We start from the raw sequence: 6,719 nt of genomic DNA, 5'->3' as shown, positions 1-6,719 counted from the left end.
GAGGGGTTGTTAGTAGACATAATAGCATTCTTCCTGTCGGTCAAGGTCAGGGTGATCCAGCATCTGGAGAAGGAGTGGTCAGGGGGCTGGATCGAGATGGAATGGATGTTGATTGGAGCATGTGCCGACTGGGGGGAAAGGGGGATGGTTTTGGGAGCTTTGACTAACTGAAGGAAAACCCGGGCTTTTCCGATTCGGGTTTTCCCAGTTTGCCTATTCTAGTAAAGAGAATTTTGGAAACTGTTTGCTCCTGCAAACATTTGGGGTTTTTCTGGAATGCTGATATTAACCCGAATCTCCTTTAAAACCTAACAGCACCCCTTAAGGGGGCTATTGGGGGTGCTGAGCCCCAGCATCTACCTAAACCCCAGGTGGTGCGAAGACTCAGTGAAGATGGAGGAGAAAGGAGAAATTGGAGAGGGGCCCGCCGGGAGGGGGGTGGATGCTCAAGGAATTGTTGACCCCTTGCTTTCTCCTTCTGAAGAAATGGGGTGAACCATGGAGGCTGCAGAGGAAACCCTTTGGCTGGGGGCTTGGCCCAAGATGTCAGATTCCTGGAAAAGTTGCCAGTCCGACCCAGCTCCAGGAGGGGAAATTAAGTCGCCCCGTGAGCCAGACTGGAGTATGGGGACTGCTGTGGGATCCGGAGACTCCCAGGACTGGGACTGGCTGCACCCAATGCAAAGCCAGTCCTTAACTGGGCTCCCTGAGTGTTTTGAGCGGATGGAAGTGGGAAGTTATGCACCCTCTTCCCAACCCCTTGAGGTGAGATGGAGGCTAGCGCAACCTACATTCACCTTCCCTGATCTGGGACATAGATTAGTAGGGTGCAGACCCCCCCTTACCCGGCCAGGGGCAAAATGAGAGGATTAGTGCAGCATGACCATCCTGCAGCAGTGGGGCACCAGGTGCAGCCGGCATACGGAATGCAAAACCCCCTGTTTGGGGTGCCTCACCAGCCTGCCTTTGTGCTACCTCCTGCTGAGAATATACCACCAGGATGGAGGTTTTATCCCAGCCAGTGATGGGTCCAGTGCCAGTGGTATCCTGTGCCATCTGTTCCAAGCTTCCAGGGATCCCCATGGCCCTCCTATGGCTCAATGATCCTGGCACCACAGGGGGGACTAATCCAGTAGCCAGCTGGAATGCCCCCCCTCCATCCAGCCCAGCAAGCCACTCAACAGCCGGGCCCCCTCCCCTAGCAGCCGACGACATTGCCCCCCCTCTCTCCAGCCCAGCAAGTCCCTCAGCAGCTGGATGGAATGCAGCAACCAGGAGTAGCCCTGCAACAAGTTCTATGCCAGCCAGCCGTGGCTGGAGCCCCTCCACCTGTGAGGCCAATGCCACCCTGCTTCAGAGCAACCTTTGATGGGACGCCGGCCAAACTAGCTTATTTCCTTAGCAGGTCTGGGCTCACGTAGATCAGTACGGGGACCAATATGGATCAGAACGGGACTTGGTGTCAGCAATCTCAGATGGGATGAATGAGGGAGAGGCTTCTGAATGGATAGCCCAGCTGCACAATGAGGGCGCTGCAGAACTGAATGATGCTGATGGGTTCATTACACTACTCCATTCCCGATTTGAGAACCCAGACCGTATAAATGAAAGCGAAGCCACGCTAAAGGTCATGAAGCAAGGTAATCGACCTATAAAAGACTTTGTATGGGACTTTAGACAAGTTGCAGGGAATCTAGGGCATTGGCCTGACCGCATACTCCTACCCTACTTTAAAGAAGCTATTGAGCCAGAAGTCAGAAAAGCCTGTGGGATCCGGGGGTGCCTGAGTGTCTCCAAGACTGGTATACCATGTCCATAGCTCTAGACAGAGAAGTCCACCCCCACAGGAAAACCCCAGCACAGCAGCTGCCTCGGAGAGCGTTATATAGAAGGCCCATTTCAAAGGCTACAAATGTCGCCCCCCCCAACCTGGGGGGGGATTAAGTGCTATTGGTGTGGACAAACAGGACATCGAGCTTCTGAGTGCCTGGCCCCTGCCCCAATTCCACAACAACGTCCTGCCACAGCTGCACGAGGTAGGAGGGCTCCAAGGAAAACCCCAGACACCAGCCGATTTGCCAGACAAGCCGTGGAAATTCCCCACCCCACTGAAGAAATCGAGGACCCTCAGGCTAAAGAAACCCCTCCCGGCATGGCTAGGGGAGATGAAGACCCGATGGTGAGTGCACCCATCCCCCCTTCTCAATTAAAGTAAAACTAGTGCTGCCAGAGACATGGAAACAAGCAGAACTACCAGCAATAATAGATACCGGCTGCACCAGATGTCTAATTGGCCTTAAAGTTGTAGAACAATTGGGAATCAGGACAACACCCTTAAAGCACCCAATTAAATTTCACCAGGTGGATGGAACGTTAATTGGGGGGGGTCCCTGCCACACATATTACTGAACTGATTAAATTAGAGATGGGGAAACATCATGAACTTATACGATTTATAGTAACCCCAAAAATGTCAGAATCTATCATACTCGGCCTGGCTTGGCTGGACAAATGGGCCCCCACCATCAAATGGGAAGATGGATACTGGAAAATCAGGATAGGGGTTGGCTCATTACCCCCTGCCCCTCCCCCCAAAGAGCAACCTACCCATAACAGCCAGCGGCCAGAAGCAACAGCGGTTTGTTCAGATGGGCCTTGAGGCGAACACCAGATTCCTAAGGTGTATGCAGACTTAGCCAAAGCTTTCAGTGAGGAAGAATGTAACCTCCTCCCCCCTCATCGGCCCATGCCATCAAATTACAACCCGAAGCCAAATTGCCAAAACCCAGAATGTACTCCATGACTCCTGCTGAAATGACTGAGTTGAGGAAGTACATTGACCATAACCTAGCCAGAGGGTTCATCGAGCCTGCGAAATCCAGGATGGCCGCCCCAATACTGGTTAAAGAAAAAAAAAAGGTGGTACATTGAGATTGTCCATTGATTTTAGAGGTGTGACCGGCATTTGCATACAAAATACCTACTCCTCCCACTGATGAAGGACTTGCTGAACCACCTATCAAAAAGTAAGATTTTCACCAAGCTAGATCTAAGAGAAGCCTACTACCAAGTTCGCATAAAGGAGGGAGACGAATGGAAGACTGCTTTTAACTGCCCCCTGGGCAGCTTCCAATTCTGGGTCATGCCTTTTGGACTCCAAGGGGCCCCCACAATCTTCATACAACTGATCAACAAATTTTTGCATGAGCACCTATATCAGGGGGTTCTTGTTTATCTTGATGACATTCTTATATTCAGCAAAAGTATGGAAGAACATGTTAAATTGGTCAGACAAGTGCTGAAAAAGCTCCTAGCGGCCAAACTTTATGCAAAGTTGTCCAAATGTGAGTTCCATAAGGAGTCCTTGGACTACCTGGGATACAGGGGATCGAGTCAGGGGATTGAAATAGACCAGGGAAGGTGAAGGCAGTGCTGGACTGGCAGCCCCCATGCACCCATAAGCAACTCCAGAGCTTCTTGGGATTTGCAAACTTCTAGAGACAATTCATCCCTTCCTTCACTGAGGTCGCACTCCCTTTGACAGAATTGCTAAAACCCGGCCCGTCTCCCACCAAGCCAAAACCTAGCCAACCCTTAGCTTGGACAATGGACTGCCAAAAATCCTTTGAATGGTTGAAACGCCTATTTGCAGTGGAGCCAATTCTACAGCATCCTGACCCAAATAAGCCCTTCATGGTTCAGGCGGATGCAAATAATGTAGCAGTGGCTGCTGTTCTACTGCAAAGGGATGCCCAGAATAATCTAATGCCGTGTGCTTACGTATCGAGAAAGTTAACGGACTCTGAGCGCAGATGGGCAGTATGGGAAAAAGAGGCTTTTGTGGTGCAATGGGTTCTCCTATCCTGGAGACACTTCCTAGAGGGGGTTAATGAGCCTTTTGAGGTATGGACTGACCACAAGAATCTCGAGGTGCTGAAGACCCTGAAGAAACTTTTTCCCAAGCAGGTTCATTGGGCTCAATATTTCAAACGCTTTAACTTTAACCTGAAATACATCCCGGGGGGTAAAAACCTTTTAGCTGACACTCTCTCCCATAAGCCCCAGTTTGACAGCCGGCGGGAAGAGATAGTTCATGCCATGATCTTGGAGACTCAGCCAGCCGCCCAAGCCCGACCAGAGTGCAAACGCACCAGGGTTCCAACCTATCCAAAGACAAGTTGACAGCAGAGGTAAAAGCGGCACCCTCGACTGATTCCTGGTTCAAGGAAAACCAGGTGGACCTAACCCTAAGAGACGGGTTGGCATGGAAGGGGAGTAAACTTTACATGCCCCGCAGCCTGCGGCTCCTGGTGCTAAAGAGGAGTCATGATTCTCAACTAGGGGGCCACTTTGGATTTTTAAAAACCCTCCATTTGACTAGGAGACAATTCTGGTGGCCAAGGATGAAAGCTGATGTGGAAGACTATGTTAGGAGCTGCTCCACCTGCTCCACCATGAAATCTAGACCAGGGAAGCCCCCTGGACTTCTCCAGGCTGTGGCCAAACCCACCAAGCCCTGGGAGGAGATTGTGATGGACTTCATAATTGAGCTCCCTGACAGTGGGGGTAACAGGGTTATTTGGACTATCATTGATTTATTCTCCAAGCAAGCACACTTCACTGCCTACAATGGACTACCCTCGGCCAAGAAGCTGGCAAAGCTGTTTGTGAAACACATCTACAGGCTACATGGAGTCCCGAGGAGAATAATATCAGACTGTGGGGTCCAGTTTACTGCTAAGTTCTGGAGAGAGTTTCTACAATCCATTGGGTCATCCCAGGGGCTTAGCTCAGCTTTTCACCCATCGACTAACGGATCGGCTGAAAAATTAAACTCAATGGTGGAGCAATACATTAGGTGTTATGTAAATTATCAAGAGGAAAACTGGGCGGACTTATTACCGTTCGCAGAAGTGGCTTATAATAATGCAGTACACAGCAGTACTGGGTTGACTTCTTTTCAGATAACTATGGGCATGGATTTTGTGCTGATGCCTGAGTTGCCTAGAGAGCTGCCCACTTCTATGTCTCTAATGGAATGGATGACCTCATTGAAAAAGGGTTGGGAGAATACTGAGAAACATTTAGCAGAGTCAGTGGAAGGATATAAGGCGCAGGCCGACAAACGCCAGTCCCTCCAACCAACTTTCCGAATAGGCGATAAAGTGTATTTGTCAACCAAGTACCTAAGATTGAGGTTATCCAGCAAGAAGTTTGGACCCAAATTCATAGGTCCCTTCCCTATAGTGAAAGTTATTAATCCAGTGACTGTCCAACTTAGACTCCCTCACATATTAGGGAAAGTACACCCTGTTTTCCACAGTAGCTTATTGAGACTGGCCAGAGAATCTAACCTAAGACCCTTGCCAGCTGCTCCACCCTCTCCTTTGGTAGTGCGAGGGGAAACTCATTATGAGGTGAAGAAGATCCTGGATTCTAAACTCTCCAGGGGTCACTTACAATATTTGGTACATTGGAAAGGTTATCCTTTGGCTGAAGCTACTTGGGTGAAGAGTTGGGATGTAAATGCTGATGCTCTAATGAAACAATTTCATGACAAATTTCCTGAGAAACCAAAAGGTCGCCCTGGGGCGGGGGAGAGGTTAAGGGGTCTGGTGCACGGTGTTAATCCTTTATTTTGTGTTTTCTCTGCTTTATTTTTCAGAGGTGGGTTTTTTTGCAGGGGGGGATGCCTGTCAGCTTTGGAAGCCATATTAGGCCAGAAGCTCCAATGCTGCCACCTTCTCATGTGTGGGAAAGTAGGAGGGGGGATTAAGGAGAGGGGTTGTTAGTAGACTTAATAGCATTCTTCCTATCGGTCAAGGTCAGGGCGATCCAGCATCTGGAGAAGGAGTGGTCAGGGGGCTGGATCGAGATGGAATGGACATTGATTGGAGAATTTGACCAACTGGAGGGAGAAGGGGATGGTTTTGGGAGCTTTGACTTACTGAAGGAAAACCTGGGCTTTTCAGATTCGGGTTTTCCCAGATGTGCCAGTTTGCCTATTCTAGTAAAGAGAATTTTGGAAAATGTTTGCTTCCGCATCTTTACTTGGAGTTGGGGTTTTTCTGGAACGCTGACAGTCTCAGCCAGTCATGAATATACTGACACTCCTCCCTTCATGACTGGAATAGACATAAATCCAATTAACTTAATATTCTTCCCATGGTGCACTCCACCCAATGGTTTGGTTATTATATCTGCCAAATTGTCCTCTGAAGAACAGTGAAACAAGCTGATTAATTTGCATTTTATGGCTTCACTGATATTACAATATTTAATGTCCACATGCTTGCTTCTGTTCTTTACTCTGTCACCTGTTGCCAATTTAATGCAGACAACATTATTTTATACACCGTTACAGCTTCATTTACCTTTACATTTAAATCCCATAACAGCTGTACATACCAAGTTACCTCTGAAAAAGTTCAGATAAAGCAATAAATTCTGCCTCCGCAGTTGAAATGGCAGCAGTTGTTTGCTTCCTGGACTTTCGAACCCCCTCCAAACAATACAACAATGTCAGAATTCAACTTTCTGGTTTTTACATCATTGGCATAATCACTATCAACATAGCATTTCAATTTTAATTCTTCAGAGACCTGTATTTGAAGACCCAAATTCACAGTTCCCTTCAAATATCTGAGAATCCTTTTTACACCCATCCAATGCAATTGCGTTGGTGCAGCAGTAAAATGACTCAAAATGTTTTCTGCACA

General features: G+C 48.5%; 1 pseudogene; it reads left to right on the top strand.

Moving 5' to 3' along the window:
* Positions 1 to 879: 879 nt before the first annotated feature.
* LOC148112674 (uncharacterized) lies at positions 880 to 3,424 on the top strand (annotated as a pseudogene).
* Positions 3,425 to 6,719: the final 3,295 nt, after the last annotated feature.

Source organism: Pantherophis guttatus, chromosome 8, assembly GCF_059756535.1.
Source record: "Pantherophis guttatus breed Tessera chromosome 8, ASM5975653v1, whole genome shotgun sequence".
NCBI classification, from domain to species: Eukaryota; Metazoa; Chordata; class Lepidosauria; order Squamata; family Colubridae; genus Pantherophis; species Pantherophis guttatus.
Note: the sequence above shows the minus strand (reverse complement) of the source record. Positions and strands in the feature narration are given on the sequence as shown.